Here is a 25,387-nt window from a genome sequence, read left to right on the forward strand (position 1 = left end):
TGTTATGGCATTCTTTTTAGTTTCTAAGAATGCGATGTCCTCTGAGGATAGACTTTCTGGCGATAGGTCTGCTTCTTCTGAAAGAGAAGAAGAATTCTTTGGTGTCGATACGACAATCGACAAAGCCTCTGTCAGCTTCAGGTTGCTGCTGTTGCTGTTGTTGTTGCTGCTGTTGCTGCTGTTTTTGAAGTCTGTACTTCTCTGTCCATTCTTCTTTCTCCCTGTTCATTTCTTCTCTGAAGAGCTCTTCTATCAGGTCTTCAGTGATTTTTAACATTCTCACATTCTCTATTTCTTCTGGCTTCGGTATCAGACTGTGTCTGACCCTATGCAAATTCACGTAGGCTTCGTTGAGCTTAGCTAGTTTGGAGCACATCTTCTTAGGAGGATGAGTCGACAATGGATGGCTAGACTGGGAACAACCCGGTTCTTAAAGTGAAAGCGCGGACGTGAAGGAAAACATCCCCCACACGGTTTTCGAGCCGCAACGTTCATGAGAGGGATAGTAAGAAATGAAAGAGCATCAATCCAACATTCTTATAGCTAAACAAACCACAAAGGCATTTTTTTCTAAACACAACATTTTTTATTCAAAATCACTTAACACTAAACAACAACTCTAACATTTTTAACAATAATCCAACACTATAACATCAAACCATTTTTTTCTCAATCTACTTTAAACAGGGCTGACAACGTTGTGAATGAAATTGTGATTTCCACTGTTGGAAATCATTAGGCCATTGATGGACACTACGTTTCCTAGCTTGAGACAAAAGATAAGCATAATGGTCACAAAACCATCGATCTACTTTCACATCGTTTCTAGCAGAAGAACGAGGATCAAAATGAGTCACTAAATGTTCTAAGGAATAGCCCAGGCTGCGATGATGCAGAAAATACACGCAATATTGTCCACACACCAAGGAATCTGTGCCTTGTAATTTCACGTTATTGAATCGGGTGGTTTGAGCATTTCTTCTCATAAAGTCGATGATATCGTCTTCCAAAGGGGGCAATCCGTACGAATCGAAATATTCCACACATCCTTCTTGAGGAAAGTAGACGGCTACCCAGTGGGTTCCTGGGAGATGACTGTCGTCCGTGTTGATCACGTAAGCTTGATGGTCTTTAGGTTTGCGATGAGGGAGTTCATCTTTAGCACAGACGACGGGATTCCAAGAAGCTGTATAAGAACTGTGGTTCAAAAGGTAATAAAGTTCCCAGGTATCCATTGTTTTGTGTTTGTTTTCTTTACAGGTAATAATAAGTCGTCAATTCGATCCTGACTTTTTGCTTGAAAATGTCTGACGAATAAACGGTTATTCGTTCTGTTTCCTCACTCTGATTCAGGAGAGCTTCGATACGATGGATCTCTTGAGTGGTTAATGGTGGACAAGAATGTTCACGCAAGTCTTTATACCACTGGTGCAACACGTCTTTGTTCGAGATGAGACTCCAAGCTTCGTCCAGATACTCGTCCAATTTTTCTTCTTGACTCAACATCAGGCATTTATCGTGTTGAATTTGACTGGGATGATCGTTTTGACATCCATAGCAATTTTTCTTGATCAATTCCGTCATTTTGTCCACCAAGTGTTTGGCAAAACAGGAGACTAAATGGGCTTCTTGTTCTGGCCATCTCGACTTCATCAAAACTTCTTCGTCTTTGTCTTGAGATTCTTCTCCTTCCACGGTCTCCTTACATTCCATCTCCAAAGTTTCTCCACTAGGTAAAGAGGGATAACAGTCTTCCATGGCTTTCTAATAATCTAGAATGACTTCTCTCAAACTGTTGATTTCTATGGTATTATCGAATTCTGCATACAGGATTACGTTCACTGTATGGTCCAGTTGCTTTGCAAACTGAAGTTCCACACGAATCTGGCCAGATTTTATAGGGTGGAAATGTCCCTCGTCGCTGCCTTGGTCTGGAGTGAAATCGAAAGCCCACAAAGCATAGCCTCCTGCATAATCGTCATACTCAATGCCGTGACTGGTGTTGGTTCCTAACTGACCGGTGGCTTCGTACAGGGACAAGTACGATCTCAAGTAATTCATCTTTGTTGGATCAAAGTCAGGTTCGAAAGGTCGGGTACACAAGGTCTTGCCATCACGACTGACTTCGACTTTCTTCACGTTGAAGTGTTGAAAGTTGAAAGGATTTTGATCGAAGGTTCCGTTGAAGGCTGAATTCCAGACCATACCAAGGATTAAACGTTTGGGTAACTGTCCTTGGAACAGATGATCTTCGGTTATGGATTGCAGTCCAGCTGAAATGGTGAACGTTTTCACTTCCACACGTCGGATGGGATACTTGGCTGTCGTTCTGCTCAACGTTTGACTGATGTCGTTTGCCACTTTGGGTAACACTTCTACGCGTCGTACGTACAGTTTGGCTTCTTGGATTATGCTTTTAGGATTGCCAGCAGTTTTATTAGCCATCAAATGGAAAGCGGCACTGTTGCGATTCAGTCTCAAGCGGACATTCACCCCGTTCAGCAAATATTTCTCTTGCAACCACATGTCCAAATGCAAACGATCCATCAGTTCTAAACTCTTTTTACCTAGGATTTTGTCTGCTCTTGCCTCCAAGCTGGAATTGGATGTATCTGTTTTTTCTAACTTGCCCGCTTCGTCAGCTGCCCACAGCACACAGGCATTGAGATGACTATCCTTGGCATCTATTCCGTACGTCAAGAGATTTTCCAAGTAGGCACGGTAAGGGTAAGTATCCATGCTGCTGCTGACCAGTTTGTTATTCAAGTACAAATCCACTGAGCTGAACAAGGAATGCATGAAATTGTTGACGGGACCTATTTCGTCATCGTCTTTTACTCCATTACCTTCCTTATCCAGAACTTGGACTTTCAAGTACAAGTAACTGCTATTCAGATCGATGTAATCTTCGGGCTGCCCCTTGATTTCAAACTCGATGGGAGCAGAATCGGTCAATGAGGAGATGGGATTAAATTCCACCCATTGGGATTCTTGCATCGTCATCATGGTGGGGGGCATGGCAAACAGATCCAGTTCCGTCTTGGAACAAGCGCAAGACTCTCGGTGCATCATTTTTTTGTTGCTGTGTTTCAATAATCGAAAACGTCTAAGTCTCGAACGGTTCTTCTTTTCTTGGCCTTTCTCGCTTGAAGTCTGGTGAAAGGGTGTTTTCTTCTTCGTCGTCTCTTTCTGCCTTGTCCTTGCTGAATGCCTGACTCGGTAGCCTGCAGGGCATTTATAGGTGTGTCTCGTCGGCCCAAAATGTCTTTGCCCGTTTGTAGCAAGACATTTTTACCTGCCCTCATGAAGGCTTCTTTAGGGTTTTGTTTGTCGATGATGACATTTTGGAGAAATTCTTTGCCTTGCGTCAGTGCCGCATCTTTCAAGGCGTGCAATCCGCGTGTCACCATCGGTTTTAACACCGGGGCCACCGAACGAAAGGCCGATTTTAACATGTCTCCTAAACCGTGTCCTCGCTGTCGAGCCACCCCTTGGTACACTGGATACATGACTTACGAGTCGTGAGAGAACCGTTTTCGAAAATGGAGTTTCACCGTGACTTTTCCTTTGGTGAATGGAATATCTTGTCCCAAATCTCCTTTTATAGTAATGTTGACCGTGTCCAAATACGACTTGCTGACAGGCAAATAGTGAGGATGGACAAATTCGCGGTGGACGTGATAAGTGTTTCCACCTTCCTCGTCAGCGTTCGTGGCAGAATCCACTTTGAAAGGAATGACACGCAGTAACGGTACGGAGGTGTGTCCCACCACGTTGTATTCCACCACATCGGAGTACACAAAGATCAAATTCAGTCCTTGGTTCAGTTCTACCGGGAAACGAAAATACTGGCCAAAAGTCACGTTGTCGTAAATGACTGGTAATTCGGGTGATGTTTTTTGTTCTCCTATCTTCCTCAGCTCCATGTCACCGCCCAACATGTCAAACAATTCGGGACAAAATATAATGGAGACGATTTTACTTCGCTCAAATTTCATCAAGAAGCGACGAGCTACTTTGTGGTACTCCAGGGTGACACTTTTGTTCTTGACATTGACATTGGTACTCTTAAAAGCTTCCCCAAACACACCATTAAACTTGGAGGCTATGGCGCTGACCAAATGATGACCACTGAAATAATAGCCTGGGGGAATCACAAAGTTGTAGGTCCACGTTTTAGTTTTCTCATCATAGGTTTTATTGGTATATGTGCTACTAGTCTTATCCAACTCATCTTGCAATGGTTTGTCATGAACTTCCACCTTAAAAGTATTTTGATTGTTAAGGACATTGTGGACTTGGGTTGGGTGAATCATTTCCACTAAAGCCACTTCCCAATGGGCTTCGTGATCTAAGGGGATGGCTTGAGGTAATTTGGCCGTGTAACAGCACAACTTGTTGTGGGGAAACACCTCCATGGAACTGTCACTGGGTAAGGTTAAGTAAAATTGGTTTTGGTGACTCATAATTCCAGAGTTCTGTGGCTGTCCGAGGGAATATTAGTGGATGTCAGAGGTGTGTCTCCGCCCAAAATGGGGTTCTGATTGTGGTTGGACTGGTGACTGGCACTGGCACTGGACACAACGTTCCCGTTCGAGGAGAATTTCAGGGAGGGATTGGGAAGCAGGTAACCGATGCAACTGCTCAATAAAATGGTCCACAATTGTTTGTCTCCTTGTTGCAAACTCAAATTGGCGATGGCTGCCCCGATGACACAATACACCACGAAGATTTGGCAGAAAAAGACGATTTGCGTTTTAGGCACACGTTCTCCACACCACACCCACAAGGGTTGTTTTTGTAAATCTTGCACAGAAGAACTAGGGGAAGAAGGACTGGTCGACGTAGCTGCGTCTGCTGCTGTGTGAAAGGGCATGATGGTCACTTCTTCTTTTTATAGTCGATGACTTGCGAAGCGTCGATCCAAGAATCGAAACTGGGTGGATATCCTTTCCAACGTACTTTGACTTCTTTGACACGTCGTTTGCCCACTTTACGGGTTCTGCGTTCGAGAATGCTTTCGATGTCGTACACGTCGTCTTCTTTTTTGGTGACACGTTGTAACTCGGGCAAATAAAACGTTCCTTTGAGTACTTCTCCGTTCATGTCTTCCAATTTATAGACGGCAGGATGACGGCCATGCACTCGTCCAGTGACGCGAAACAATTCGGTCGTCCAGTTAGGTAAGTAACCTTTGTCGAAAGTGCGTTTGGTTTTGCCAATGCGCACCCAATCTCCTACGGTCAACTCTCCACTTTTCTTGGGGACAGCCCTCGTCGGGGACGTACCGAACAGGCGCTCGAACACCAGCACTTCGTTGTCGGGAGTCACGTCTTGCGGGGCACGTCCGATGCTTCGATGGTAAGATTGGTTGTACGCTTGCACCAGGTGCGGTAAGATGTCGATGTACTTCAGAGTGTGGTGATGCGTAAAATATTTCCACATGCGTTCTTTCAAAGTACGTTGAAAACGTTCCACGATGCTGGCTTTGGTTTCGGGATTCTCGGTGGTAAAAAAATGAATGTCACGTTTCTTTAATTCTTTTTGGAAAGCTTGGTTCAGAAATTCGGTGCCTTTGTCCGTTTGCCATCGAAGAGGGTGACGACCGCTTTGTTTCAACACCCGTTGCAGGGCTCGCACTAACTCGCTGCTGGATTTGGAAGTCAAGGGCACGACCCAGGCAAATTTGGAAAAGACGTCGATGACACAAAACAAATATTTGTAACCACGATTGTAGCTGGCCAAATGAGAGACATCGGCTAAATCGGCTTGCCATTGATGATCGATGCCTTCCACTCGGGTGCGACTTCTGGCAAACTTGCGTCGAATGGGTTTGTGTAAAGTGTAGGTAGCTTGTTCTTGTAACCATCGTTGCACTTGAGGTAAACGGAGACTTTTCAGTCGCGTTTTGGCAGCACGATACAATTTTTGAACTCCTGCGTAACCTGCAGGATGGGAGGGATCGTAGTAAATGCTAGCTAAGACTTTTTCCATTTTTTTGTGTTGATTGGTGTCTTAATAAGGCACCCACTCTTGGAAGAGGCTACTCTTTTTCTCTTGGGGTATTTTCTTGGATTGCAAGGCTTTGCGTGTGCGACCGGCAATAGGTGTCGAAGAGGAGGAGGATGTCTGAGCGGGGGATATCGGTTCTTGTTTCACTTCTGTCTTCACTTCTGTCTTCACTTTCTTTTTCTCTTGTGAGGAAGAAGGGGTGGCCATCATCTTTTTAATCCATCCAATTCTGGAGGTAGGTGGTGTTGTTAACTTGCGTACTTTTTCTGGTGGAGTTTGAAATCCTTCTTCTTCTTCTTCTTTTCCTTTTTCTGTCTTGGTCACGGGTACTGGTGGTACTGGTACTGGTACTGGTGATGGTGCTGGACTTTTCATCAAGGTCTTAAAATCTTTCAGAGTGGGTAAAGCTGTTTCGTCTAAAGCTTTCTGGTGAAAGAGTTGCAATCGTTGCAAGAGTTGACCGTACTTTTGCGATTTTTCTGTTTCGGACAAATCTTGGCGATCCAGCAAGGATTGCAATTCGTGTTGCAACTGGGACATTTCGCTCAAATTGGGATTGGGAGGTAAATGCGGGGTGCGTTGTTCTTGCCACCGATGGTATTCCATCCATCGTTTGTAAGGCACTAAAGCTAGTTTTCGTCCTTCCATGGGGTTGTCAGGGGTGAATTCTGAGATCTTGGGACTTCCGAAGGCCTTTTTATCTTGCTCCCATCAGTCCTCCCAACATGGTTCCCAAGACTCCTTTTAGTATGGGGCCTAACAAGAGAGGTAAAATGCCTCCACGTTGGACCAACATCTTCTTTTTTTGACGAATGGGAATTTTCTTTTGAACCATTTTCCGAAGAACGTGACGATGTTTGCCTAAGCATTGTTTCTGGTGTTTGGACAAAGGGATCGTGCCTTTCAAAACGTTCAAACAACATTCGCACACGGTATCGATGACCTCTTTGGAGGCTGTTTGAATGAGTTTTTTTCGTAGGGGTGGAGAAGCTTTGGACAGGACAGATAACAGGTCCCCATGTTTGGCTAAACGTGGTGGCAGTCCTTTCCTTTTTTTTCCTTGGGGTTTTCTGGAGGGTGACATTTTTTTGCTTGTGGGTTCCGGGACATTCACCGAACAGACACTAACGTCGATGACTTAACGCACACCCTTTTATCTTTTTTTTGGGACTATCGCTTTGTCATAAAGGTAACAATGTTTTTCCGAAAATCGCCAAGGAATCCTCCCCTTTGTTGGCGCCTCTTTTTCTTGGAACGACTGTGTCTTTTTTTAGGGTAACGTCGATGCTTGGCTAAGCGCTTTGTCGGATGACGCGTCTGCCTTTGTCTCTTTCTTTTGTGGCTTTTTGGAGGTGACATCTTTTACAAGTTCACTGATACCCCCGACTTGGTCACAGGTCTTTTTATACTGGAACGCGTCGCCACTGATTGTCTTTACGTTTTATCAGTTTGAGGACAGGCATGACACGTCGTGCAGGGGTACGTAACGGACTAAATCGAGCCAGTTCTTGTTTGGACAAATCCAGTAAACTTTGTAACATGCCCGATCTTTCTTGGACTTTGATTTTGGGAGAAGGTACTTTGTGAGCAGCAGCCACTGCCGCTAAATTGGAAGGTCCTGCCACTGGGGAAGTTCTTTTGGGGGTCATCAACGGAGAAGTTCTTGGTGTAATCAACGTCTCCAAGTACTCTTCAGTTCCTGGTGACATCAACGGAGAAGTGGACAAACGTGAGGCTGCCGGAGACGCTGTGGCAGGTCGTGGCTTGCGAGTGTAAGGTTGCGTCCTGGCCGAAGTGCCTCTCTTGCGACTAGTTTTCTTCTTCTTCTGTGGACTTTTCTTTTTCTGGGGACTTTTTCTCTGTTTCTTTTTCTGGGGGCTTCTTTTCTTTTTCCGGGGTGATGGTGGTGGTGTCTGGTAAGAGGAGGGTCCTGCCACTGGAGAAGTTATTCTTCTTGGGGACCTGGTCTTTTTCTTTTTCTTCTTGGGGCTTCGTTGGACTTTTGTCTTGGGGATAACTTTGGGGGCATTAGGATCCCATCTTAAGAGTGAGCGAATGATGACCCCTCCTAGAGTACCGCTCCCTCCAGGTTTCAAAATGATTTGTTTTTTGGTTTGAGTGTCGATGCGGGGATCGGCCAGTTGGACCAAAGCGACTTTGTTTCGATCGAAAAAGCGTTGGGTTTGATGAGGAATCTGAATGATTCCTTGGAGTAATTGACGTGCCGTCACCGTGAACCATCGTAAGACTTCTTTGAGACTAGCTTCTAAGACACGAGCTCGTGTTTGTGGATCTTTTTCTCGGCTGATGCCATACAAGGCACGAATCAATTTGACGGGAAGATGCGACTGAAGGGACGTCATGTTCACACTGTGTGAGACAGACGAAAAAGGGTCTGAGGTTTTTATAGATTTTTTTCATGGGAGGAGTGAAATGAAGTCGAGGACGGAGACGTGTACAGGACAGGCCCTCCGTCTTGGCACCAGTGGTGAAACAAGTGGGTACGAAATCGCAAATCCTCGGGGGTCGTAGGTTTCAAATCGACGAGTAAATAGGCGTGTGGCGTTTGAGTGGCATCGTCGTACGCCTGAGTCAGCCAAGGCGTTCCTAACTGTTTGGCTAAGACTTGCACTTGCGATTTATCTCGAGGGCTTTTAAACAAGACCACGTAATGCGCATTGAGACTGATGGTGCGATGGGCTTTACTTTGTTGAAACAAATTTTGGGTGATGTAAACGACACTGGCATTACGGTGATGCCCTTTGCGCGTGAACCACAATTTAATTTCTTCTTCGTCTTCTCCTAACATGTCGTCGAAAATGACCAAATGGGTTAGACGGGAGTCAGAGACGATGCCATCGTCTTCTTTAGGAATGCCTTCCACAAACACGATGGAATCGCCTTGACTTTCTCGCAAGAGGTTGTACGCCGATTGCCACTCTTTGTAACACCACACGATCCGTTGAGGGGGTCGATCGATCAAATGATGTTTATGTTCGATCAAACGTTTGACGAATTCGGTTTTGCCTGAACCGCTAGGTCCAGCAATGAGCATGTTAAAGGGATGGCGAAGATACAAAGCCTCCCAACTGGCACGATCTAAGTGTTCGTCGATGACTTTGACAGTGGAGGAAGAGGGAGCAGAGACAGCAGAGGTAGCCATGGTATGAGAAATGTCACTTGTGACACGAAAAACAAACAAGACAAGAGTTTATATACTTTTTCAGAACACGTTTATTGAATGTTTTTTTTCAAACATGAATACGAAAGACAAAAATAAATACAACCCAAATAGTGATGTACAGGAATATAAAACACAGCAAAGCGATCAAAGTGAAATATAAACAAGTGTCTGTACAACATGTTTTGGTTAACCAAGATGTCCTAGGGACAGTGTGTAATGTTCTTACAGTTTCTACATGAGGTATTGTCACACAAGTGTCCTCCCGGAATGACCTTTCAGGCATGTCCATGACAGTCCTGTCCTGAAGCGAGTGGTTGTTCTCGGTGACGGGTTCTTCTGGCACCGTCACTAACACGGGTTGAAAAGTAACTTTTTTCCTTGAACAACTCTTGTGCATACTGAGCCACTTCTTGGGTCCAAACCTCAAAACCCCCCTTTTTCCAATCACGAACATCTGTCCAATGAGGGTGTAAGTCACAAGCTACACACACATCGTCATACACGTCTTGGGTCGCTAAAAGTTGACGAATCTTTTTTTCCTGTTGAGGTCGAGAAGTATCCAGATGAAAACGCAAGGCTTTGAACAAAAGGAGTTTTTCGTGACCATTTAAGGCCATGGAGGTGGTAAGTACTGATCGTAAAGAGTCCACAAAGAATCGGCTGGTAAACGAAATCCCAGAAAACAAGTCACTAAGACACACACCACTTGTCGTCCAAAATTGAATGGATACAGTTCTTGTAATAATTGATGGTAATGATCCACGGTTTGAATATGGTCATTGAGTTCCTTCCACGGAATCTGTTGGATGACATGTGACATAAACCGTGGCATGGCAGCCTCTTTTTATATTCTCTTTTTTTCGGATGCAATAGACGTACTTTCTAGCCAGAGATCTTCGTTCTCCAGTAGGGAATCTAAATCTTGCATACTGTAACCGAAACGTCAGAGTTCGTTTAGGTGTTTCCTCTTCCTCTAAGTAGATTCCACGTAAAATATGTTGGTAATCCTTTAACTTGTCTTCCTCAATGCGTTGCACTAGGTGAATCTCGAAGTAACCATAATCATGAACATGTCGATCATTAGCGACCTCAAAGTGTTGAACAATGTCTGACCATTGAAAGAATTTCTGACGAATCAGTTCTTTTATACCATTCAAGTACCAGTGGTTAAAGATCTGGTGACGTATCGGATGCAATTGTTCTTTACGTTTCACTTGTATTTTCACCAGCTCTCGGTAAATGCGTTCTCTCAACTCCACAGGCAAAGCACGAATGTTCTCTTGTAAAGTATCCATGAATAGGTCATACTAAATCCTCTTTGGTCTGACACAAGAAATGTACTCTTTGCACAAACATGGTTTCACTTCAGTGTCGAATTTAAATCGTTGAGTCACTAATCTACACATTACAATTCGTTCAGAAGTTTCCTCTTTCACCAAGTTGACATTGTGTGAAAGATGTTGGTAATTCGTTAACTCTTCCTCTGGAATTCGATGCAGTACGTTTACAATGTAGTAGATAGAATCGTCAATACCAAACCATTCCTTTTTATAACCAGGAGGTCGTTGATCAATGTCTGTCCAATGGAACACTTTCAATTGAATCAGTCCTTGTATAGCCTGAAGGTACCAGTGGTTCAAACACCGGTGACGTATCGGATGCAATTGTTCTTTACGTTTCACTTGTATTTTGACCAGTTCTCGATAAATGCGTTCTCTCAACTCCACAGGCAAAGCACGAATGTTCTCTTGTAAAGTATCCATGAACAGATGATTATGGTAAAAAGTTTCTTCAATGTCTCGGTCCCACTAAGGGTAAGTAATGACAATTCGGTGACCATCGAGCATGTTCAACGTAGGCCGAATCTTGCGGTTCCCAGTGGTGAAGTGACACACCGCAACTGAAGCACTTGACTTTATCTCCTTCGCCCAAGTAGAAAAATCCGGCTCTGGCTAATTCTTCGGGGGTCGGTCCTCCCAGATACTTTGGCCATTTTCCTTTGAACGATTGAAGACGATTTTCAAAGTCGCAGTATTCCGACAAACGCACAGGAAACGAATATTCGTCTTTCACAGGTTCGTTTCGATAAGGGTTGGGTGACATGAACAGGAGTTTGCTCAGGGCTGGATGACATCCGTAGGGGGGTAGACGTGAAGGTGAACATTCCCCTTTAAACCCGGTAAAATGTCTAAGAGGACGAGCGGCATCGCTTTCGCATCCCTCAGGTTTGACACGCACAGCATCACTTTCCATGACAGGGGCAGTGAAAACAAAGTTCCCATGATGCTTTACGGCATCACTCAGGTCACAACGTGCAGCATCGGTCCCATCGCAAGGCTCACAATCGCACTCGTCTGCAAACTCCGTTACGCAATTACAATGGTAACCACATGGACAATCGCAGTTTCCTTCCGGACATTTTCCGTCGCAATGCATGGGTCTTATCCATCCAGTATTAGTCACACTAGAGGAAGATACAACTTTTTTACAATCCCCAAACTGGAACGATGTCTTTTTCAAAGTATTCATCTTGTTCGCTCGGTCTTGGTAGTCACAATGAACTATCGATCTTGACCATAGCCCTTTTTTATACTAGTCTCAATGCAGTCTCCAACTTGCACATCTTTCCTTTTTTACGTTTTTTATGTCCTGTTCTGGAAGGTACCGTCTCTAAGGTACCGTCAACATTGTACCGTAGTGTGATGGATGGAAAGGCCATAGAAAGGTAAGGGCAATTCGGAGACCATCGAGTATGCTCCAGAATAGCTGAATCTTTATAGATACATAGATCCATTCGTAACTTCAGTCCGCAAGCGAAACACTGTACCTCGTATCCCAATCCTGACTCAGGTCCCAAGTAGACAAATCCTGTTCTAGCTAAAACATGCGAAGAAGGTAATCCTTCCCTATCCGTAGGCCATTTCTGAAACGTGTCCAATCGACGGGCACAATCACAATAGTCAGGTAAGAAGACTGGAAAATGGTAGGGTTTGAACTTGGAGTTCTCATCGGGTTTCTCACTCGATTCTTGCTGTGGCGAAGTCATCTTTCTGGTGGGTGGCTATCCTCTTACAACCAATGTTTTATACCAACGTGTCCATACGGTAAGGTGAAATGATTGGGAAGTCGAACTCGCTTCTGGTATACAATTTGATAGACTTTTTCCAAGGGTCGACTGACGATGTGGTGAGTGGGTAAACGTACAATCTTGTTAGGTTGATAGGTGGTCACTTTAAAGTTTCCATCCTCTCCCGATTGCAAGGCTTCTTTCATTACCCCAAAGTTGACCACTCGACTGGTACGATAATTCAGAGTCAGTCCTTTCACTTTGCACGTCGTGTGCACTTCTCCTTGTTTGTCCCGGTATTGGTAGCCGTAATTTTTGGGACCGCCACTGACAAAACTTAGAATCTTGTCGTCGGGATGCTCGTCTGTCCAGGCTCCTAAACGGTCTCCTTCGATGCTAGGGTGATGTTGAATCGGGTGATGGATGTAGATGCAACTGTCCGTGTCAAAGTACAGGACGCGTTCTTCTAACAGTTCTAAAGCTTCGTACAATTTTAAGCGAGCATGGGCTGTCACGTAAGCCGCAATGATGACATTTCCAAAAGGGTCGTCTTGTACAAAGTCCAGATCTTCTTCGTAATTGACCAAGATCAAATTCTCTCGAACGACGTCCACGTGTTTCATGTATTTGGTTTTGTCGTGAATCATCTGGAAGTAGCGGGAAGGTTCTGTCAAATATTCCGTCTTGGGTAAACACGGTCGTTGTGCCATTTTACCCCACAAGCAATTTAACATCACTTTGGCAAACGATCGCCTGCCTTCGTTTTTCTCGATGTGGTCTAAAGTGATACCTTCTTGTTCGTAATATTTCTCTTTGAATTTTATTTGGTCTTCGGGAGTGTGACACCAGGAAGGATAGCCGCTAGCTTCTTGCTTCAGTTTCAAAAAGGCATCCACGTAGTCAGCGAAAATGCCTTTCTGCGTGGGGTCACCCTTGCGATACTGTTGTGTCTTGGGAAAGTGGCAAATTTCGTACACTTCTAACAGTTGGTATCCCATGTCCAGAGCTTTGAACAATTCCACGCTGACCCAGGTTCCCGTCAAGGCCCGTTCTTCCTGGCTGTGCTGACAAGGCTGGTCTTGGTTGCACGTTTCGGCACAAGTACGGCACAAGGGAAACATCAGTTTGCCTTGACAATGGTGAGGTAAGACGGGATGGTATAGGTTCGTGGGAGGCAAAACTTTGCACTTGATCAAGCCTTCGTATTGTCGAATGTTTTTCAGGTCGATGTGTTCCGTCAGCAATTGCGGGTGCCCTACGGGAAAGCGACAATATTTGCACACGTAGGGATACAGCGAACACACGTCCAAGTATTTGATTTCTTCTCCTTTCTCTTCGTCGGCTTGGTACAGCAAACAGGTGGCATTGGTCCTTCCTCCGTACAAACTATCCCTCGGATTCAGCGGGTCCACGAACTGGTAACTTTCCACGGCACGTTTAAACTTGGGATCGGTTTTCATACGGTGATCGTACTCGTGTTCCCACATTTCCACCACTTGGTATCCTTGCTGTTCTAACTTTAGGCGTCGCTGACAAGTGTCCTGGTACAAGTCTTCCATGGTTCGTTGCAAAAACTGATTTTTAGTGCCACGGTCAGGGTAACAGACGGGACATCCGTGAAATAAGCAACCGTTAAACTCGTACACGATCTTGGGGTTTTCTAAGTCCCAGCCATCGACCGAATACGTTCCGATGGTCTTTTCACCCCCTCCGTTGCGGGCATGCTGAATCCACTTGTCTTCCTTGTCGCACAAGTAATGTAACCAACGTAGGGCTTTGACCGAGTATTGACGTTTGACAAAGTGGGTCGTTTGAGGACTGATGACAGCCACGGTCTTTTCAGGCATGAATCGTTGTCGATACACTAAGGAACACGCTTTGGCAATGGTGCAAGCTTCTTTCAAAGGATCGACCCCTCCGTGTTCCATGAACAGTTCTCGAAATTTTCCACAGCAACGCCGTAAAATGTCCACGTCGGAACGACAATACTTCAGCATTTCTTCCTGAAAGTCGAAAGGGTCCGAGGCGTGAGCCTGGTACCAAGCGTAGAAAGCTTCTCGTTGTTCGGTACGCATGTTGTCGGGGTCGTAATAGTGAGCCTCAGGTAAATGGGGTAGAACGGCATGTTGATTGGCTTCCGTATTGAAAAAGTGTGGAAAGTACCCTTTAGCCATTTCTGTCATTCCAAACGTTTTAGGCATTCGACTCAAAGGCATGGCCAAATAGCTCATCGAATCTTTAAACTGTACTTGTCCCACTTGCATGAAAATGATTTTGGCCCCGTTCAAAGTCACTTTAGGACGTTCGGTGCCTTGTTCCGTATAGTACCTCAAAAGAAACTGTCCATCGTATCCGGAGAAATTGTGAGCCATCACCGTGGCATGACGATGACAATCTCCGTAACGTTCGATGTCCTCTTGGCTCCACGTCTTGTCGACGGGGTCTAAGACCCATTGGGCAAAATCGGCTAACGTGTTTGGTCCCCGAAAGATTTTTTCACGCCCTCCAGGAATCTTGCTGCAGTGAGGGCAATGACTGAAGATAGGTTCTTGAATGCACTTCTCGCACGCTCGATGAGACACGCAGAAATTAGGAATGTGAATGCCAGTCTCTTGCATGCATTCGAAATCGAAAAAGATGAAATTGCCTTTCTTCTTGTGACCGTCCTCTTTCTCTGGTGGGGGTTGGTATTTTTGCACGTAACATTGGTGTTCCAAGTCCACGATGTGGTGACAAATGTGACATTTTTTCTTTCCTGAACATACGTGTGCCTTGGTATTATTGGTACGTATGACTTGTTCACACGTAGAGCACAATCTCAGCAGTTGACAAGCACATTTCTGCTGTGAACCTTGCGTCTTCAAATGTTGTTGGTAACATTTAGGGCTGACAAACGTGCGCAGACAAGTGGAACAAGGCACTGGTTCTTCGCTCAGACAGGGTGGAGAGGCCAAACATCCTGAGCATTTCCATCCACAATGTTTGTGTTGCTCTCGATTATTATAACCATGGTCACATTTCTCACAATAATAAACATATCTCAGGAATCCAGTGATACTGGTAATGGTATCGAAATGGTCATCGTGATGATAAAGGTGAATGTATTTTCCGTCCTTAAAGTCTTGGCCTCGAAACAACAGAGGTCCGCGCACTTCTTGAGGGTGCACTTTCAAGGTGTAGCGTGGAGCTAGGGCATCTTGCAATTTTTGCATCTCAGGAATGCCACAGGGTGTGTCTTTGGGCAGTCCGGCTTGTTGTAACAGGAGTTCTGCTTCGTTTCGTTGTTTGGCTCGGTCGGAACGTTGAATAGTGTCCCAGGTTCTTTTCCATTCTACCGTGTCGTTCTTGTTGGCATAGGTTCGTCCCACCACGATGGCACGGGCTAAACACATCTGGTCATGAGGGTTGTTAATTCGGACGAGACTCGTTTTGGTGTTGCGAAGGTCGTCCACCAATAACATCTTTTTGCGTCCTGTCCCTTGAGGAGGAGAGACGTGGGTCATGTCCAGTGTGGCTTTACCATCGGTGATGTCAAACTGATCGTTAGATTGTTGTACGTGTTGAATCTTGTCCATGACTTTGGAAGCAGTCAATTCTGCAGGGGTGCTAAACTCGATCCAAACAGGGGATTTCAAACCGTCGTGTTGTATGGAAAGTCTCAAGCGATCGTCTTCTTTGGGTTGACATTGCTGCTTGAGTGAAGTGAGCAAAGAATCCCACACCTCGGTGATGAACCCTTCTGCTTTCTCTAACGGCACTTCAGCCTTGAAATCTTTAAACTTCACCGTGTATTTGTAAGCCGTGGTTCTAAATTTTCTAGAGGAGCGCTTTTCCGTCTCTCGAATGGAATAGTACTTTTCAGGGTTGACTAAGGGTGGTGAACTTGGTTTAGAGGGTTCTGATTCTGGTTCACTCATGTCCTCTTCAAAATCACTGGCATGAATTTGTGCCAAGATTTCAGCCCTGGTACGAGGCGATAGATCACGTTTCTGCCTCTTACTTTCTTCTTCTTTCTTCTCGAATGAATGGGATCGTTTCATCTTGAAAGCAAAAAGTCAAATGACTCAAGTTCAAACACCATAAACTACTTTATAGTCATAGCAAACCAGCGTATATAAAAGGGTGTGTGTCTTGTCCTTTCACTATTCATTTCACTCTCAAACCAAGCACAACGATGGAAGAGACTGACCAGATGGAACGTTTCGTCAGAGCTTTGCGAGGGGTCATTAGAAAATTCTCTTCAGACCAGCCTACGGACTACTCTCCTTCCTTTAGAGATAAAAGTCAAGATACTTGCTATATCTGTCAGAAGAAAGGGCATTGGTCTTCAGAGTGTCCAGACCGTCAAAAAAGAAAAAAAACAGGGGATAAAAAAGACAAAAGTCAAGATACCTGTTATTATTGTAAAGAAAAAGGACATTGGTCTCCAGATTGCCCAAAAAAGAAACAAGAGGAGTCAGAAGAAAAGAGGAATTCTTCAGAAGAAGAGAGGGATTCTTCAGAGGAAGAGAGGGATTCTTCTGAGGAAGAAAGAAGACAGGTGAAGAAAAAGAAACAGGAGAAAAAAAGAAGAAGGGAAGAAAGCGAGGAGGAAGAAGAAGAGGAAAAGAGTGTGACGGTGAAGAAATTCAAAAAACAGAGAGACTAAACAAGGAGAAAAGAAGAAATTAATGAACTTTTCATTAAAGTGTTGTGTTATAAATTGTGAATTGGATTGTAAAAAATGGAGAAAAGAATAAATGAATGATATAAGGTAAGTGTCTTTGAGTTGTGATTTTAAAATAAGAAGCTACACTCACGCACTCATACACAGACACGTACTAAAAGGGTAACATGGGTGAGTTTTTTTTTTTTTGAGTTATTGGCAAATTGAAATTGTATTTCTTTTCGAGAAATGTGGGTGGCCCTGAAAAGGGCCTTTTTTCTTCATGGTGTAGGGGTGAGTTTAAGCAATCAATTTTAACTGCCTTAAGCCTTTGCCACGGCCAAGGCCTACTTCTGGACTGCGTAATGTTGATGATGATAATGATTGGGTTGAAATCACTAAGGGTGGTAAGGTAGGCTTAGTCACAGGGTTGACATGTTTGGCTCGGGAAGGTCGTATTCTCTTCGGTCGTGATAAAGAAGTCTGATACATTTGTTTCAGACTTCTTAACTCCGCTAAAATGTCCAACAGTACCGTAGCCGTTTGATTTTCACCCTCTTGTTTCTTTGCTGCTACTTCTTCTTGCTGTTGTTGCTGTTGTTTTTTTCTTACCTCTTCTTCTTGTTGCTGTTGCTGTAGGAGAAAAGCCTGTTCCGCTTCCTTTTGTCGTTGTATAAATTTCTCCAATTCTTCTTTCTGTCTCTGTCTAAAATTCTCCACTTGCGGTAATGAAGAAGGTAACGAAGGTTCCGGAACAAATTCTTGCGAGGAGAGAAAATCCACAAAATCCCAATTCACCTCTTCTGAAAGTAAGTCCGAGTTCCCTTGGGCAGTCTCCCCTGCTGGTGCACCCCAATGGATCGTTTTCTGAGTTTCCGTCATGTTGAATCACTGTCGCATAGATTGACTGCACACAAGCGCTAGCGAATCTAAATAGACTACGTGACGTCACAGACTGGTCTCTTCGAATTGGATGCGAGCTGACTGAATTCTGTAACGCGTGTTCGGATTGGTAAATGAACTCAATCCGTTTCAATCCTTCCTCCGCCTATAAATAAGCGCCGTTGACTGCATTGATTCACCTGTTCTCGTCGCTTCAAGATGTGGACTACAGTTGAGTCATCCACCCTTGTGTCTTCCATGATGTTTCGGACAGACTTGCTCATGTATGTCCGATCGAAGTGGACCGTTGTCCACAGGACCAACACAAGCCTGTGGATACGTAGGATCTACGTAGAAAGACAAGGATGCCTGAAAAGAGTGCTGATGTACGGACCAACAGTAAGACGCAGCCTAAGGACAAGAAGAAGACCAATGCGGTGCCATTTATGTTAATGAATACATTAACATAAAACCCAAAGGCCCTTTTCAGGGCCAGCCATATTTCTCGAAAAGAGATAGTCTTTGAATTGCCTACCCCTTTTTTTAAAAAAATTTTAAAAAAAAAATCCCATGTTCAATTCCCCTTGTCCGTAGAGTGACCCACGATTTATTGCCATGTTCAATTCCCCTTGTCCGTAGAGTGACCCACGATTTTCTCCATGTTAATTCCCCTTGTCCGTAGAGTGACCCACGATTTTTCTCCATGTTAAATTTCCCTTGTCCGTAGAGTGACCCAGGGGTCCCTGTAATGCTAATTCCCATTGTCCGTAGGGTGCCCCCCTTCACTACTTACATATTTTATCATAATACAATATTGGAAGATCTACTATCCCTCAACCTCTATCTAGCACAGTGGTAAAAACTGATATACTGACATACCCACAGAGAGAGAGAGAGAGAGAGAGAGAGAGAGAGAGATAGAGATAGAGAGAGAGAGAGAGAGAAATGTCGTGGGGGTGGAATGGGGTGGGGGGAGGGGACTTACCATCAAGATAGGTATATATTGCTCACCCCATTCATAAGTTTCTTTGTTGGTTGATTAGTCTGCTGCCTTACAGAATAATTGGAGAGAAAGGCGGATGGGGTGATATTCCTTTAAATATTTTAATATTATATCATGTTTTTAGAATAGTATCAATGTGTTTGATAAAAGAGAAGATAAACAAATAAATATTGCATAGTACAGTATGTTTGTTCCTTCTAAGCAAGGAATGTCTGGCCATTGCAACTTTGTATCATTGGTATCATGAACAGACTAATGTGTGCACCTAACCATTACGTAGACCCATTTTCTTGTAGGTTACTTGGTTTTCTTTTTTCTCTTTCACTCCACATATTGTCCCGTATTGTGTTCATTATTCATTAAGAGAGATCTTGCTAGGAAAGTAGAGCGGATTTCGATTAAAGTGTGGCCGTGTTATTTCATTTACGAAATGGGTGTTATTAATATTTTCCCATTTTTCTTATGTCGCTAATGATTATTCAGTAGAAATGTGTCATTCATTTAGAGAGTATAAAAACAATAGCCTACTCTTGACAATGCCAGACAGTTGAAACCTTTTGTATATATGTGTATTAAAGCCACAATGCTTCCATTAATCTATGGATTGGAAGGAGTGAAATGATTTGTTAAAACGTAAAACGTTCTTTGAAGTAGTTAATATGTAACGTTTAAACCACGTTCGTATATTCAGTTAAGAATTAAGAAGTGGCACCCTTTGATAATTCCAACGAAGTTACTCGTAATTCCGCTCGTTTTCTGCAGTGATCCATATGTAGTTGATGTAGTACATTCCACAAATACCGTTAGTGAATGACAACATTTGCACAGATTTATTCTGGATGGAATTAAAACAGGCAGGGCAGTTTTACTTAAGCAGATATGAGGGAAAAAACCATTTTTTGGATAAAATGAAGACTCAGATTAGAATAAGCAATCAACTGCTTTAGAACATACACCGAAGGGTGAACATGGGCTGAAGACGATTCAACAAATTGGTTTAATTCGTGCAAATGTGGATAATGGCTGAGAATCTCTGTTCTATGAGACAGTTCCTGGCTCACAATGTGATGAGACACTGATATTGTCCGGTTTTCATGGAACACGACTATGTGTAGGACCGGTACCTGTCAAAATTCAGTATTATTCAGACGATTTGTTATATACTACCTTTGTACGTAAGGATGGCATTGGGTGTCTAATGCGCTATGTGTGGATCATAGTTTGATGCACCAACAGTATTAGTATATAAAATTGTTTGATATCAACACTTTAAAGGCAATATGTTTAAATAATATTACCATATGGTCGAAGTAAGAGGAAGTTGGAGTGAAACATATTTTGAATAGAGTTAATGACTGTGTATGCATGTCGGCTACGCACGGGTGATTGGTTGTGTAGATAAGTGGATTGGAGTGCTATCAGTGACATAGAAGCCGTAACACAATGACCAAGATCTTAGCAGATGTACCATATAAATCGTTGAACCATGAGGAATATACTTCTTCTCTTTACAATCTAATTTTACCTTTTCATGCATTCTTCTGTCGTATCCAAGAATGTTATTTTTTAGTGTGTGTACATTAGTAAGTATATAAAACAAATAATAAGAGAGAGAGAGAGAGAGAGAGAGAGAGAGAGAGAGAGAGAGAGAGAGAAAGAGAAGGGTGGGGCTTGGGAGGAAAGGAAAGAAGGAAGAACTTCTAATGTTTGTAGGAGTGAATGTTGATTATTATGTTAAACAAAAGCATATAGCCTTTTAAGCAGAAACATAGAATTAACACGTAACGTATATATTTACCTGTAGAAACATTATCACAGACCGGACGACAGTCTGCGTTTTCTCTTCCTTTTACATATGATACAAGTAAAAATTCCACTTCCAAAATGTGACTTTTGTTATATCAGAATATTGTTTCTTGGAAGAAGACTATCCTTCCTTACATATCACTTATTAGCCATTATAGCTAGGTAGAAGTCTATCCTTCCTTAAATATCACTTCTTAGCAATTATAGCTAGGTGGAGAAGTCTATCCTTCCTTAAATATCACTTATTAGCCAGTATACCTAGGTGCAAGTCTATCCATCCTTAAATATCTCTTATTAGCCATTATAGCTAGGTAGAAGTCTATCCATCCTTAATAATGACTAATTAGCCATTATAGCTAGGTGCATATCTATCCATCCTTAAATATCACTTATTAGCCATTAGAGCTAGGCAGAAGTCTATCCATCCTTAAATATCACTTATTAGCCATTATAGCTAGGTAGAAGACTATCCATCCTTAAATATCACTTATTATACCTTATAGCTAGGCAGAAGTCTATGCATCCTTGAATATCACTTATTAGCCATTATAGCTAGGTAGAAGTATATTCATCCTTAAATATCACTTATTAGCCATTATAGCTAGGCAGAAGTCTATCCATCCTTAATATCACTTATTAGCCATTATAGCTAGGCAGAAGTCTATCCATCCTTAATATCACTTATTAGGCATATATCTAGGTCGAAGTCTATCCTTCCTTAAATAACACTTATTAACCATTATAGTTAGGTAGAAGACAATCCATCCTTAAATATCACTTATTAGCCAGTGTAGCTAGGTAGAAGTCTATCCATCCTTCAATATCACTTATTAGCCATTATAGCTAGATGGAAGTCTATCCATCCTCAAATATCACTTATTAGCCATTATAGCTAGGTGGATGTCTATCCATCCTTAAATAGCACTTATTAGCTATTATACCTAAGTGGATGTCTATCCATCCTTAAATATCACTTATTAGCCATTATAGCTAGGTATAAGTATATCCATCCTTAAATATCACTTAGTAGCCAGTATGGCTAGGTATAAGTCTATCCATCCTTAAATATCACTTAGTAGCCAGTATGGCTAGGTATAAGTCTATCCATCCTTAAATATCACTTATTAGCCGTTATAGCTAGATGGAAGTCTATCCATCCTTAAATATCACTTATTAGCCATTACAGCTAAGTGGATGTCTATCCATCCTTAAATATTACTTATTAGCCATTATAGCTAGATGGAAAGCAATCCATCCTTAAGTATCACTTATTAGCCTTTATAGCTAGGTTGATGTCTATCCATCCTTAAATATCACTTATTAGCCATTATAGCTAGGTAGAAGTCTATCCATCATTAAATATCACTTATTAGCCATTATACCTAGGTGGATGTATATGTCCTTAAATATCACTTATTAGCCAGTATAGCTAGGTATAAATCTATCCATCCTTAAATATCACTCATTAGCCAGTATAGCTAAGTTGAAGTCTATCCATCCTTAAATATCACTTATTAGCCATTATAGCTAGATGGAAGTCTATCCATCCTTAAATATCACTTATTAGCCATTATAGCTAGGTGGATGTCTATCCATCCTTAAATATCACTTATTAGCCATTATAGCTAGATGGAAGGCAATCCATCCTTAAGTATCACTTATTAGCCATTATAGCTAGGTGGAAGTCTATCCATCCTTAACTATCACTTATTAGCCATTATAGCTAGGTAGAAGTCTTTCCTTCCTTAAATATCACTTATTAGCAATTATAGCTAGGTAGAAGACTATTCTTCCTTAAACATCACTTATTAGCCATTATAGCTAGGTAGAAGACTATCCTTCCCTAAATATCACTTATTAGCCATTATAGCTAGTTAGAAGACTATCCTTCCTTAGTTATCACTTATTAGTCATTAAAGCTAGCAGAAGTCTATTCATCCCACACAACCCTATAAAACATATAAAATAAACTTTGACAACAACGTGTTGGAACAAGGACATACGTGTTAAAGGCTGTTTCATTTTAAAAGGAACTTAGACAATGTTCTACCCGTGTTTGGTGATGGTGGGTTGCTGTCAGAGATAACATCAATATTACTGACCACGTGATATTTTAAATCTTTCCTGAGAAAGAAAAAACTGAATCAGAAGAATGATTTATATGAAACACTCTTTCTTGTATCATGGACTATATAAATGGAGTTAATATAATGATTTGCGCAGCAAAGCTGTTTCCATTAATTTTGGTTCATACCAACAACATCATTATCAATACGAATATTGTTAAACAATACAATTTTAGCATGTTATGGATCCTTGTTGAAACTATTGAATGAATGTCTTATGTAACGTGCATTTTGAACCATAAATTTACACATCAAATCACTCACTACAAGTTCTCAAAGTGAGCAGTGAACACCTGTCTAAATTCCCTGTATTGTGCTATACCACAATATACTATTGTACATAAAGCTCGGATTATTCACTCTTATTATTGTTGTAAATTATGGGGAATACACTGGAATCTCAATATGCAAATGTACAATTACATCTTTATCCATATAGTTATATGAACTTGTACTACCTGGCAACTATGTATCGAAACATGATTTTACCATATAAGTAAACACAGTCTTCCAGATATTTTCTCAACTTGTTCCGATAAAGGGGTGGAAAGTAGACGTGTGTGTTTAATTCAAGATACCTTTATTAGCAGCGGGGGGGGGGGGGGGGCGAATCCGACATTTTGTCCAATCGTTATTTGGCTTAATTATTACTTTCTGCAACTCAACGATCTAGTGTCGTCAGCGCCTGGTAAAAAAAAAAACGACGTCGTCGTTGGGGGATCGTCCAATCGTCATTTGGTTTAATTAACACCTTCTGCGCGTCGATCCCCAGCGTCGTCAGCGTCCGGTAAGCACATCGACGACCGAGTCGATGTCATCGCCCCCCCCCCCCCGCTGCTAAGTGGTTATTTACAATGAAAATTATTTACAACTAACCGAATATTTGGTCAAGTCCGATACGATATCGTGTCCGAGGATGATGTAAATTTATCGTTACAAATCCATGTGGGGTCGACTGAGCATGACTAAAAAAGTTTCGAAAAACATTAAAGTCCATGTCACCGCCGCACCATGTCTGCCAAATATTTCGTAGTGTGTGTGTATCAACGCCGTTGAATACAGCAAGAATATTACAGTTGTCTCTGATTACTTTTGGAATCTGAGTGTATCGTTGAGTGACATATATCACGTCAGTGTTTTTATGCCTGCCTCTGGAAAATATCCTAGCTGGGTTTTTTGGATTGTCTAACATAACATCATCGTACACGACTAGATTGTTAACGTCGCCATCAATATCATCGATACCCGGTGCATCATTGATATCCGTAATAAACTCGATGACATTTGTTTCAGCGATCGCTGATGCATTCTCGTTGAAATCTTTCAACACCTCGTAGCATCGTTGATCATCTACGCTAGGAGCAACCAAATACAACTTATCCCACTTCATCCATCTCATTATTAAATTGAGTAACAATTGCGTCTTGCCCGATCCAGATGGTCCGATGATAATCATCCGGATCGAGTTTGGTAACGCTGCAACATGCTTAACTGGTTTTCTTGTTTTAGTCGCCGAAAAATCAATTATATTCATATCTCTATACATAAATTATGGATCTATATTGTGTAAAGTGTAGAGTGCGTACTGGCACAAATGATATGACAACCGCTACAACAAGAAATAACAGATCGGCGCTTACTGGCAAGTGTGTACAATGCGGTACAAAGAAATTTAGATTTATTTCTATTAGACCCGGGGATGTTTTAAAAAAAAGCGAGGAGGTGACATCGCAGCCAGGTTATCAAAACTCCCCGGAACCCCGTGGGCAAAGTATCCAGGAGAAAAGCACCTCCCAGGATATAGCTACTGTGGCCCCGGAACACGATTAGATATCAGACTCGATGATCAAAATCAGCCCAAACCCGGTGAGTATCCAATAAACGCTATCGATAAGGCGTGTCATGCTCATGATGTTGCTTACAAAAGTAGCGATCTGCAACAGCGTCATATCGCGGACGTAAAATTAATTCACGCGTTAAATGCTATTCCTGATAAATCCTTCAAAGAAAAATTGGCCTCATGGTTGGTAAAATCGGCTATGAAAGGTAAATTAATGATGGGTGCTGGTAATTAATGACAATATGGAATCCATCTATTATTCTCTGAGAGGATACTGGAAGGGGAAGGCCGCAATTGGTAAGCTTGCAAGCGCTGCAAAGGTAACAAAGGCCACCGCGGCTAATTGGTTATCCAAACAGGCTATATGGCAAATTTATCTACCACCGCCTAAACAAATCAACTTCTCGCGCTTTGATGTCAGCGTGCCTAATGAAGTTCATCAAGCTGATATACTATTTCTGCCGCATGACAACGGTTACAAATACGCGCTAACCGTAGTTGATGTTGCGAGTCGATACAAACAAGCGCAGCCGTTAAAAACAAAGTCAGCAACTGAAGTAGCCGCTGCGTTTGAAAGAATTTATCGAAGAGGTCCTCTGCGCTGGCCAAATCTATTACAAGTTGATCCTGGTAGTGAATTTCGCGGCGCTGTTTTATCAACGCTGAAACATCATAGCGTCGCGATACGACGAGGTCATACTGCGCTACATCGTGATCAGGCAATTGTTGAACGATTCAATCGGACTCTCGCTGAACGGTTATTTGGATATCAATACGCGAAGGAATTCATCCAAGAAAAACGATCTCGTGAATGGGTCAAAA

At 42.6% G+C, this 25,387-nt stretch overlaps 1 protein-coding gene across 1 annotated transcript in view; it reads left to right on the plus strand.

Moving 5' to 3' along the window:
• LOC149791237 (uncharacterized) overlaps positions 1–25,387 on the plus strand; it is a 57,321-nt gene that overhangs the window by 2,731 nt on the left and 29,203 nt on the right. The window lies entirely within an intron of this gene.

This window comes from Sinohyriopsis cumingii, chromosome 9, assembly GCF_028554795.1.
Source record: "Sinohyriopsis cumingii isolate HCF-2022 chromosome 9, ASM2855479v2, whole genome shotgun sequence".
NCBI classification, from domain to species: domain Eukaryota; kingdom Metazoa; phylum Mollusca; class Bivalvia; order Unionida; family Unionidae; genus Sinohyriopsis; species Sinohyriopsis cumingii.